General features: G+C 40.8%; 1 pseudogene; it reads left to right on the top strand.

Moving 5' to 3' along the window:
- LOC136313982 (ATP synthase subunit gamma, mitochondrial-like) overlaps positions 1-11,099 on the top strand; it is a 45,948-nt pseudogene extending 34,849 nt beyond the window's left edge.
- Positions 11,100-12,804: the final 1,705 nt, after the last annotated feature.

Below are 12,804 nucleotides of genomic sequence, written 5' to 3'. Positions count from 1 at the left end.
ATAGAGAGAGTCAGAGAGAGGGGTAGACAGGGACAGACAGACAGGAACGGAGAGATGAGAAGCATCAATAATTAGTTTTTTCGTTGCGCATTGCAACACCTTAATTGTTCATTGATTGCTTTCTCATATGTACCTTGACCACAGGCCTTCAGCAGACCGAGTAACCCCTTGCTCAAGCCAGCGATCTTGGGCTCAAGCTGGTGAGCTTTTTTGCTCAAACCAGATGAGCCCTCACTCAAGCTGGCGATCTTGGGGTCTTGAACCTGGGTCTTCCGCATCCCAGTCTGACACTCTATCCACTGCGCCACCGCCCGGTCAGGCCATTTTACATTTTAATGGCATTATAAACATGAACACATGGCCATTGTAGTAAAACTGGGACAGACTCACTTCTGCTATATTCTATTGATAAAGCCAAAATTCAAAGGGAAGGGACTACATGCGGGTGTGGATACTTGCTCCACTTATTGAGCAAGTGAGGTGCATGTGAGACCACTGAGTTATAGACTGCCACACCCTGTGTCTGTGATGCTTAGTTCAATTCTCTAGAGAATGCTCCTGGGCCTGGGGTCCATCCCAGTCCAATCATTAGTGGTCAGAGAAGGAAAGAGTCATATGACACAAACACGGCCTTTCAAAAGCCATTTTTCCACCGGCAACTATGTGATAGAGAAAGACCAGTTCTTAGAAATGAGGGTGTGGACTGAGGGGATACCACAAAATAGGTTGATTATGTTAACACCATGAAAGAGAGAATTAAGCACCAAACTCCGTGATGCTGCTAACTATAAGTGTAATAAGAATCCAAGAAAGAACACGGTCAGCGTTACCCGAAATATTCAAGGGAATTTATTTTTGTTGTTGTTCTTGTGTCTTACAGCATGTACCCTGGAATTACTAGTGGAATTTAGGTAGGACCAGGGGAGAAAGAAAGACATTCTATGTGGAACAATGATGCTGGCAAGGTGGAAATGAGCGGTGCCCACGCAGGAGACAATGAGAGACAGAGCCAAGAAGTGTTCTAATGAGCTAGTACCTAACATGACACCTAACAACTTTTGATAAATGCAGGCCATCTTCTCCTTGAAGTCTCATTGCCTTAAAATGTAGATTTTAAGAAGGTAGGAACTTTGATTTATGGAGCGTAAGCCCTCTAGATTTGTTCTTATTTGTTCTTAAAATTGCCTTCGGTATTGTATTAATTTCCTATTGCTGCCATAACAATTTACCACAAACTTAGTGGCTTAAAACCACACAGATGTAATGTGTGACAGTTCTATAGATGAGAGGTCTGAATGGGCTCAGCTAGTTCCTCCACTCTGGGTCTCACAAGGCCAAAACCAAGACATCGGCCAGCCTGGGATTTTATTTGGAGCCTCTCAGGGAGAATCTTCTTTCAAGTCTATTCAGGTTGATGGCCGAGTTCAGTTCTTTGTAGCTAGAAAGCTGAGGTTTCTATGTCCTTGCTGGCTGTCAGCTGGGAGCCTCTGTCCTCTCTTTTAGGCTACCAGCCTTCCTTGTCACATTTCCCCTCCTGTCTTCAAACCAGCAATGGCACATTGAATCTTTCTTGTACTTCAAATTCTCTAATCTTTTGCTGCCTGTCTTCAGCCTCCAGCCAAAGAAAGTTCTCTGCTTTTCAGGGCTCCTGTGATTTGATCAGGCCCATCCAAATAATGCAGGACAACCTTCCCTATTTAAAATTCACAGCCTTAATTACATCTACAAAGTCCTTGTGCTGTGTCACATAACATATTCATAAGATCCAGAGATTACGTGTGGACATCTTTTGGGCTCAATCTCTTTACTGCGGCTCTCCTAAATCTCTTAACATTTCCATACAAATTTTAGAATTTGTCTATCAGTTTTCACAAAAATATTCTAATGCAATTTTTTTTTACATACTCAGAGCTGTAGATATTTAATGCATATAATTTGATGTGTTTGGAACCAGTGTAATTTTGATCGGGAATGCCCTCTAAACTATGTCATTGGAATAGGTCAGAAAGCTGTATGCCTGATCCATAAGTTTTGTACACTTCACAGAACTTATTTTTCTGAATAACATTTAACATTAGATCATTGGCTTATATTTTAAAACATAATAGGAAACAGTGTTACAAAATTCAGTTTGTGCTAATGAGATAATATTGAGAACAGAGTTCTCTACAGCAGAAGGTACCTCTTCAATGAAGACCAACAGGAAAAATTCTCTCTGTCCCCAGAATTGTGAATAACTGTTCATTTTCTCAGAAACTGTAACTTAAGTGTCTGATTAAATTTCCCACTTTGCCTTAGCAACAAGGAAGATCAGTTTTAGTAACCAAACTTCTAGCAAACTCTATCAGATATGATATGTGTTTTGGGGTTTAAATATTAAGCTTACTCTTAGAAGGCAAAGTAACTATAGAAAGTGAAAAACAGCTTCACTGGGGGGCAAACTCCAGAGGGCAGGTGCTAGTTTGCTTCATTCATGCCTGTATAAACGATATCTATACGTGGTATAAGTAAATGCTACATAACACAACACAGTACCCTGAAAATAATGTATAATGCTGGATGTGATAATAAAGATAGAGAAGGCAGAAAAAGAAAAGAAGTCTACAGTGTCTAAAATCAACTGATCGATTAATTAATTATGAAAAATGTGATGGGATATTTCACAAATGTCGATTTTGAATGTATGATATATAATTGTTTTTGTTAAAAGAAATTGGAACATCAAATGATGTAGAGATGTTTTCTCAAAATCTATGTTCTCTGGTTGACCAATATCACCTTGTTAAATTTGTCTAAATTAAAAAGAAAAAAAAAACAAATTGGGACATCCATTAGCAGAGCAAGACAGAAATTTTTGTACTTACGTGGGAAGAGACAACACTGTGAATTCAAACACGCTGTATAATTACATTGTTGCTTTTGAAAAAAAAATCTGTGTGAATATTTGCATATATTTTCCCTAAAGACATAGTCTTAAGTGCAAAGAGAAAACTAGATGTTCTGAGCACTGTTCTACTTTCTACCCAGTATTATTGTGACCTTGACTTGGGACATCTTCTCACAGGGTGACAATGGTGCAATGAAATCTGGCATGAAAGTATTTTTTTCCTATGTTACCAGTGGCAATTTATGTCAGTAAACATATGGGTTGTCAGTTTAGCATTGCTTACCTAAAGTCATTATGATGTTCATAACCTTTGGTTAATTATTCCATATATGGACATTTATCTTAAGGAAATTGCTCCACTATCATAGACATGACCCTATGATTTGAGCCCAAAGGTCACTGGCTTGAAGCTCAAGGTCACTGGCTTGAGCCCAGGGTTGCTGGCTTGAGCAAGGGGTCACTCATTCTGCTGTAGCCCCCCAGTCAAGGCACATATGAGAAAGCAATCAATGAACAACTAAGATGCCGCAACGAAGAATTGATGCTTCTCATCTCTTTCCCTTCCTGTCTGCCTGTCCCTATCTGGCCCTCTAACTCACTCTGTCTCAATTGATTTAGAGAGACAGAGGCAGGATGGAGAAGGGAGAGAGAGAAAGAGAACCATCAGTTTGTTGTACTTACTTGTTCCATTTAGTTGTGCACTCATTGGCTGCTTCTCATGTGCCCTGACTGGGGATCATACCCATGATCTGGAAAAACCAAGGTAACACTTTATACACTGAGCACCAAGCCAGGGTTGTAATATCTTCTTAACTTTTCTCTCAGTTGGATGATATTTGAAGCAGTTCCTATAGCCTCTTAATCACTTTAAAGTATTAAAAATAAACTTAACAGTCTTATTTTGGGTATTAAAATGTTTAATAAAATCTAAATCTAAACTTCAATCTCATTAACTTAAAACTCTTGATCTGAGTTTAGAAACCTGAATGGAGAGTGGGAAGCAGTGAGGGGTAGAGGAGGAGGAGATAGTTTTTCTATTTTTTTTGTTTTACTTTCTTCCCCACTTCCCTGCTCAGGATGGGGGCAGGAGAAGAGAGGAGAGGAAAAGCATGTGAAATGCTTCACTTGACTGAAACTGGGGTCAGCCCTCTGTGTGTCGCAGATAAATGAATACTAGTAGCCCATTCTTTTTAGCCCCTCTTGTGGCATGAATTTTTCACGTAGGGGCCTCCTGCATTGTTCCAGGTAAGCAGAGACACTTGGTTTTGGGTTACCGCTTTGGCACAGACAAACCTCTTGGGCAGGATCTTTTAAATTCAACATGAAGCCAGTTACCTCCCCAAAGACCACTGATGTCACACCACAGTGACAGCACTCTAAATGCTTTGACTTCAAGGAAAGCTATAACTAGCTTTTTACCTTTATATATTTCTAGGTGAGGATCAGACACCAGCCTCTGTGTTCTCCAACACAGCACATGCCTCCAGTTCTCCTGAGGACCCTCTCACTTTGCTTAAGTTGGGGAATATAAATAGGGAGAGAAACCAAAGCATCGTTTCGGCTCTCTCCAAAAGGAATCTCACTAGTAATATCCCCTAAATCAGGGGTCCCCAAACTACGGCCCATGGGCCGCATGCAGCCCCCTGAGGCCCTTTATCTGGCCCCCGCCACACTTCCAGAAGGGGCACCTCTTTCATTGGTGGTCAGTGAGAGGAGCATAGTTCCCATTGAAATACTGGTCAGTTTGTTGATTTAAATTTACTTGTTCTTTATTTTAAATATTGCATTTGTTCCTGTTTTGTTTTGTTTTTACTTTAAAATAAGATATGTGCAGTGTGCATAGGGATTTGTTCATAGTTTTTTTTATAGTCCAGCCCTCCAACGGTCTGAGGGACAGTGAACTGGCCCCCTGTATAAAAAGTTTGGGGACCCCTGCCTTAAATCCTCCACCTTACAATATAAATAGAAGAGGGGTAGATGACAGTCTATGAGGGGCAGAGTTAGTTTTTTGGATCTTCCTTTAGACCATGTGGGTGATCGGGCACCTCTCTTTAGATGCATGGACATTTAACACTCCTTCACCCTAGCTGCAGCTCTGAAACAAAAAGCATTCTGTGACACTACTTTACTCACTTATTTACTACTTTTTAAAACTAATAAAATTTATTTCACTAAGCTTCAAACAACTTTTACAATTTTTTCCATACTATAATAGAAAACCTACTTCTCAGCAAAGAAAAATGGCCTTCAAAGTTTTAAATGTGTGTAGTTGCTCATGCAAAATGCCTATTACAGCTTATGGTATGGTAGACTGGTTAATCAAATCAAAATACAAATCTTCTACTATCTAGGGAGTACGATGGAATGGAAATAATTCATTCATAAGATTCCAATTTATAACACAACTTCATTACTTATAAAATAATACCCTAAGAAATATAATTCTATCAAGCTTCAATTTGAACAAATGTACAAATACTTAAGCAACAGCTGTTACATTAAAAAAGAATTCAAAATGACTGTAGAAGAGTGACAGAAACATCATTAGCATGATTGCCCTGGTTCAAACCTTCAGAAGGAGGCTCTCTGAAGACTAACTCAGCCCTGGGAAACTCCTACCTTGATGGTAGCCCTTGGGCAAGAGTCACGAAGAAATCATCTTGGTAGATAGATGTTTCTCAGCACTAATGGAGGATGTAGGGCCAGGAAAACCCCCTGTGGGAAGTAATCTCAGGAATTCATACAGGTTTCTTGGAGGAGAGGGAGATAAATGAAGTTCTCCTCTTATAACATATCCAGTGAACCCATTTCAGCATGGAACCTTCAACTGGATAATATGGGTGAGGAAAAAAGCTTATGCCAGCTTCACTTTTAGATGGTAGAGTTGGATCAAGAGGACCTAAATTACCAAAAGCATCTTTAGGATGAGTCCCACCAGATCCCCTTTTTTTTTTTTTTTTGCATTTTTCCAAAGCTGGAAATGGGGAGGCAGTCAGGCAGACTCCCGCATGCGCCCGACCAGGATCCACCCGGTATGCTCACCAGGGGGCGATGATCTGCCCCTCTGGGGCGTTGCTCTGTTGCATACAGAGCCACTCTAGTGCCTGAGGCAGAGGCCACAGAGCCATCCTCAGCGCCTGGGCCATCTTTGCTCCAGTGGAGCCTCGGCTGGCTGCAGAAGAAGAGAGAGACAGAGAGGAAGGAGGGGGGAGGGGGGGAGAAGCAGATGAGTGCTTCTGTGTGCCCTCACCAGGAATCGAACCCGGGACTCCTGCATGCCAGGCTGACGCTCTACCACTGAGCCAACCGGCCAGGGCCAGATCCCATTTTTAAAGATGTGAATCAATTTCTCCCACAAAAGAAGGCCCATTAACACTTATGAATCTTGCTGGGGTAGAAAGATAACCAGCATCTGAAGCAAAAATGGAAACTCTGTCTTGTATTTATGAAGGAAGAGCTGGACCGGTATATAGATGGCCTGGTGGACACTATATTATCCTGGGCTCTAGATCCCATGGAGGTGGCATCTGGTGATGAAGGGCATCATTGAACCTTGACTCTCTAAACCATTCCAGCTGGACATACCTCCTGTCTTGATGACCCGCTGAGCCAGAGGATTTCCTGGTTCTCATGGGCCATGACAAAATGTTGCACTTGGATCACCAAGGCATTAAGGATCTTTTTCTAAAATCTCAAATTTTACACCTTCTGTGGTAATGTTGGGTCTTCCTCATGAATTTTCTGCAATTGAGAACAATAGGCTGGCTTTTCAAAGGACAAATACGTCCTTCCATTTCTTCTCCTAGACTGCAGGGGTCCCCAAACTTTTTACACAGGGGGCCAGTTCACTCTCCCTCAGACCGTTGGAGGGCCAGACTATAAAAAAAACTATGAACAAATCCCTATGCACACTGCACATATCTTATTTTAAAGTAAAAAAAACAAAACGGGAACAAATACAATATTTAAAATAAAGAGCAAGTAAATTTAAATCAACAAACTGACCAGTATTTCAATGGGAACTATGGGCCTGCTTTTGGCTAATGAGATGGTCAATGTCTGGTTCCATATTTGTCACTGCTAGCTGTAACAAGTGATATGACGCTCTTCCGGAGCCATGACGCATGCATCCCACGTCACCGGAAGTAGTACTGTACATGAGCGACGCTGCACTTTGCAGCGCCGCCACATACAGTGCTCCTCTCACTGACCACCAATGAAAGAGGTGCCCCTTCCGGAAGTGTGGCGGGGGCCAGATAAATGGCCTCAGGGGGCCACATGCAGGGCCCATGGGCCGTAGTTTGGGGACCCCTCTCCTAGAGCTTTGGCTTGTTTTTTGGTTTGGCTTGGCTTTGCGTTTTGTTTTGTTTTGTTTTGTTTTGGCATCCAGGCCTTCATAACCTGGTTCATGTTTTTATCTTCTTTGAAACGTTTTCCCCTATCTAAATTATTCTTTTTCTCTACAAGAAAATTTCCTGGGAGATTTCTTATTTTTGTCTTAATGCAGCTTGGTCTTTAAGTACATGCTGAAGCTTTTTAACCTCACTTAATCTTTGCATTTTCTGATTTCAACAATGTATGTTTGATTGTTTATTTGTTTGTATGTTTGTTTGTTTAGGAAATTGTGCTATGCGAACAGTTAGTGATTGTTTTCTTTCTTCCCCAGCTACTTAAATATATATATTTGGTTACTTTCTTCTTCAAGGGTTTATAAGGAAGCATTTAGCTTGATGACATCAATCAGTTTGCTCAAAGTTCATATTGACTGGTCATCTAAGTGGTTCCCAATTTTTATTAAGACTTGACCTTTAATATATGTCATTCTAATAACTTGAATAACAAAATGGAAAGTACACATACAACACTTCTGCTTTATACGGAGGTAGGATGATTATCTAAGGGGAATACTTACGTGCAATTTGTTTAATTACAGGCAGAACTAGCCACTTTTTCTATTGAACACCACATTCACTTGAAAGAAAAACTGACAAACTGTACAGGCTTAGGTATTTGGCAGATAATTTTTGAAAATAAACAAAGTAAGCCTGTCATTTCAAAGAAAACAACGGATAGTATTTTTTGCCGGTGATAAAATACCAGTTGTCAAGTGAATATTTGAATTTGGGAAAAACTGTATCTGTCACGACAAGCTTGTCAGCTTCCCAATACTTAAAGACTTTTATGATTAAATCAGTGGTCTTGTTAATAGACATTAGATTTTTATATTTTATAATGAAATATGTCAACATTTGGAAGATCTGAATAACTCAGTAAACCAATATTTTTCAAGTGACCAATACATGATGTTACAAAATCATGCACAGGTAAAAGATCTCTAGAAAGTGCAGAATAGACCAATAAATTTTAATGTATCAGAGTGTGGAAATTCTATTTATATGATGTCAGATTCCACATTGCAACTACCCTTTAATAAACAATTGCCAAGTTTAGTATAATAACAAAGAATGCCCACAATTTATCTAAAAAGTTGTTAACATACTACTCCCTTTTCCAACTACTTATTTGTATAAGGCATAATTTTCTTTATATATCTGAATTATGGCAACATATTAAATGCAGCAGATATAAGAATCCAGCTATCTTCTGTTAAGTCAGGCCTTTTAAAAATGTAGAAATCTATAAAATAATGCCAGTTTTCTCACTAACCTGTAGGGAGGATTTGGGAGAAATTGGGCACTCTTTCATTAAAATTTGTTATTGATTTTTAACAGTAGGAGTTTATAATAAATAATTATATTATTAATTATGAAAAATATAATAATGAATAAATACTATTCTTAAAATATCTCCATTTTAATTTCTGACACAGTAAACATCAGTAGATTTAACCTACATAAAAGCTATTTGGGTTCCTGGATAATTTTTAAGAATGCAAAGTGGTCTTGACACCCAAAACTTTGAAAACTGCTGTTTGAGAACCTGCCACTATTTTTGTTGTTGTTGTTGTTTACTGCGTTTTTCACTCTTCCCGTCCTTCAGTGTCTTGGGAAAGTAGTTTTCTGGTTTCCTGAAGATGGGCATGCTCATCCACAGCTTCTTTCAAAGCTGCCCTTGCTGTTCCTCACTCTTCCACTATAACTTGGGATTGACTGGCTTCTGACTATTCTGCCAGTGACTGAGCTTCTTTGCGATGCTCATCTGGACATTCAGATTCCTCTTTCCTCCATTCTTTTCCTGACAAGTCTATCTGACCCTCAAGAAGGAACTTCATAGAAGTTTGGTGTTTTGTTTTGTTTTTTATTACTGTTTGCCTCCAGACTCAGCATTTCTAATACTTTGGTCTCAAGGCTGGCCCCTTCCAAAAAGAACTCTTCATATTCCTGAGCTCATTTTACTTTTTAAAAATCTGGGGCAGAGGCCCTGGCCAGTTGGCTCAGTGGTAGAGCGTCGGCCTGGCGTGCAGGAGTCCCAGGTTTGATTCCCAGCCAGGGCACACAGGAGAAGCGCCCATCTGCTTCTCCACTCCTCCCCCTCTCCTTCCTCTCTCTCTCTTCCCCTCCCACAGCCAAGGCTCCATTGGAGCAAAGTTGGCCCGGGTGCTGAGGATGGCGCTATGGCTTCTGCCTCAGGTGCTAGAATGGCTCTGGTTGCAACAGAGCAATGCCCCAGATGGGCAGAGCATCGCCCCCTGGTGGGCGTGCCGGGTGGATCCCAGTCGGGTGCATGCAGGAGTCTGACTGACTGCCTCCCCGTTTCCAACTTCAGAAAAAAAAAATACAAAAAAAAATCTGGGACAGAATGAGTTATGCCAAGCTCTTTCTCCTTACATTTAAAAGTTGACTTTATCTATGAGAAAACCTATATCACCATCTCCCAGGTAGCGGGTAACATCACCCAGAGCTGGACCAGGACTCACACCTCCAAGTAGGGTCCTCATCCTACATAGCATTTCCAGGATGGCCTGCAGTAACATTCTGTGGCTATCAGAACAGCCTCAGGTTGTCAGGACCCAGCAGCTGACAGGGTCCCCATAGAATCCTCCATTCAGAACATAAGCCAACATATCAGTGAGGCCTGTCCAACTGCCCTTCAGCAGGGCCAGTCCCACCATGTGTTCTTGGGCACATGTTGTTGGGGTCTCAGCCTGGGCTGTGTAGCTGCAATGGTTCCAAGTTTGTAATATGACAACTTTGGCCCTGGCTGAGTAGCTCAGTTGGAGTATTGTCCCAATTAAAAAGAACCTGGCCGGTTGGCCCAGTGGTAGAGTGTCGGCCTGGCATGCAGGAGTCCTGGGTTCAATTCCCAGCCAGGACACACAGAAGAAGTGCCCATCTGCTTCTCCACCCCTCCTCCTCTCCTTCCTCTCTGTCTCTCTCTTCCCCTCCTGCAGCCAAGGCTCCATTGGAGCAAAGTTGGCCCGGACGCTGAGGATGGCTCTATGGCCTCTGCCTCAGGCACTAGAATGGCTCTGGTTGCAACAGAGCAATGCCCCAGATGGGCAGAGCATCTCACCCTGGTGGGCGTGCCAGGTGGATTCCAGTCGGGCGCATGCAAGAGTCTGTCTGACTGCCTCCCCATTTCCAACTTCAGAAAAATACAAAAAAAAAAAAAAAAAAGAACACCTTCTTGTAAGTGTGCCCTCAGACAGAGGGCTTTGTGGTGCTAGCCATTAATTACTCAGGTGCTAAACAGATGTAAGGTGAGGTGGCTACACTCACAGCAACCAGGAAAGAAGTTGTTGGAATTGGTGGTAAAATTAGGGCTATATGTCATAGGACTCATTCGGACCAGTTTCTGGTGACATTCAAAAGAGTGAGAAGGAAACCCTCTACTTTTGGAGATGTGTCAGTTATTGCCATGAAATTACTAAATGTTGGGTATGAATTTGATGAAAGATCCATTGTTTTTAATCAATTCACATATGTCATCTCTTATAAGACAGGGGGAAAAAAAACCCGTCTTTTCTCTTAATGCCATTGCAAGTGCTGAGAGTGTGAGTATCCACGTTGACATTGATGCTGACGTGCAGCGGAATTACCAGGTATACAGTCTGGCCAACATCAGCTACTATTCTCTGAAAGAATCCACCGTGAGCGAGCAAAGTGTCAGGATGATGGCCGCGGACAATGAGAGCAAGAATGCTTCTGAGATGATCGACAAATTAACTTTGACCTTCAACTGCACCCGCCAAGCTGTCATCACAAAGGAGTTGATTAAAATCATCTCCAGTGCTGCGGTTCTGGATGAATGAAAATCAAGTGTCATCCTTCGACAAGAGGTAAAGCAGGAAAATTCAGCCAGTTGATTTTGTTTTTAGCTTACTGCTGTGCTGGTCAGAAGAAATTATTGGTCCGTTGTTTAAATTACTAAAGACAGCAAGATATTTGTAAATTATCTTACAATACACAACTTACGATAAGAAAAAAATATATATGCCAGTGCCTGACAACAAGAACAGACCAGCAGTGGGAGGGATACAGGGAGGGCAAGGGAGCAAAATGACAGAACAGAGGTTTTCCATATTTTCTGCATCATAGCCCACTAATAAATCATGGTGACTGGGAGAAATGGTAGCCTCTTCATGGCTAAGGGGACAGACCCTTACTGGCAGTGGGGAAAGAGAGATGAGTATCCACTTCTTTCCACATGTTACCCCTTCCAGGATTGCTGAGCAACCCAGAACTCTGCTATAAATGAGCCAACACTCCTGTACTGTTTTCATAACCCTAGAGCAGGGGTCCCCAAACTACAGCCCGCAGGCCTCATGCGGCCCCCTGAGGCCATTTATCCAGCCCAACGCACTTCCCGCACTTCCAGAAGGGGCACCTCTTTCATTGGTGGTCAGTGAGAGGAGCATAGTTCCCATTGAAATACTGGTCAGTTTGTTGATTTAAATTTACTTGTTCTTTATTTTAAATATTGTATTTGTTCCCATTTTGGTTTTTTACTTTAAAATAAGATATGTGCAGTGTGTATAGGGATTTGTTCATAGTTTTTTTTTATAGTCCGGCCCTCCAACGGTCTGAGGGACAGTGAACTGGTCCCCTGTATAAAAAGTTTGGGGACCCCTGCCCTAGAGTCATGATTCTGCCTGCGAAAGTGCCAGGGATTTTGGTCACTATGAGAATGTCCATATGTATATGTGTGAATTGGAAATAAAAAAAAAAGCCTTGCAAGAATTTTCTTTGGCTATCAACAGTAAGGTACCTTATGAATAATTAAAAACCCTACACTCTAATTGCATTTAACCTTCTCCTAGTCTTAGTGCTCTTATTGTCATATAAGTTACTTTGACACATTATCCCATATTACATTTTATTACTATTTTAAATGACCAATAACCTTTAAAGAATATATGTGTATATAGATATATACATTATTTCTGGGGAGAAATCTGCCTTTACTCTATAAGTAATATATCTTTTTCTTCAGCTAATTTTCCAAGTTCTTTTTATCTTTGTTTTTTGAAAGTTGACTATGTTTGCCTATGGTTTATTTTGAATTTATCCAGCTTGGGGCTCATTGAAATTCTTGGACCTGTGGGTTGTTATAGTTCATCAACTTGAGGAAATTCAAGGTCATTAGCTCTTCAAATATTTCTTCCACTCCATTATCACTCTCCTCTCTAAGACGCCCAAAGGTCTCAGATGTTCTATTTGGGTTTCCATTCCTTATTTTCCCTTTGTTTTCAGCTTGTACAATAGAATCTTTATTAACCTGTTTCCATGTCCACTGATCCTTTTCTGTGCTTAGGTCTATCAGGTCAACTATCCAAATTATAATAATTATAATAATCCAATTATAATAATTTGGATAGATACCTTTCAGTTCTAGCATTTCTATTTGATTCCTTTTAACATTTTTCTTCTCTTTTTTGCTGAGATTCTATATGTATTTATGCATATCCCTCATTTTTTCCACTAGATTCTTTAACATATTTATAATAGCTATTTATA

The sequence above is a fragment of the Saccopteryx bilineata genome, chromosome 10 (genome assembly GCF_036850765.1).
Source record: "Saccopteryx bilineata isolate mSacBil1 chromosome 10, mSacBil1_pri_phased_curated, whole genome shotgun sequence".
NCBI lineage: Eukaryota > Metazoa > Chordata > Mammalia > Chiroptera > Emballonuridae > Saccopteryx > Saccopteryx bilineata.
Note: the sequence above shows the minus strand (reverse complement) of the source record. Positions and strands in the feature narration are given on the sequence as shown.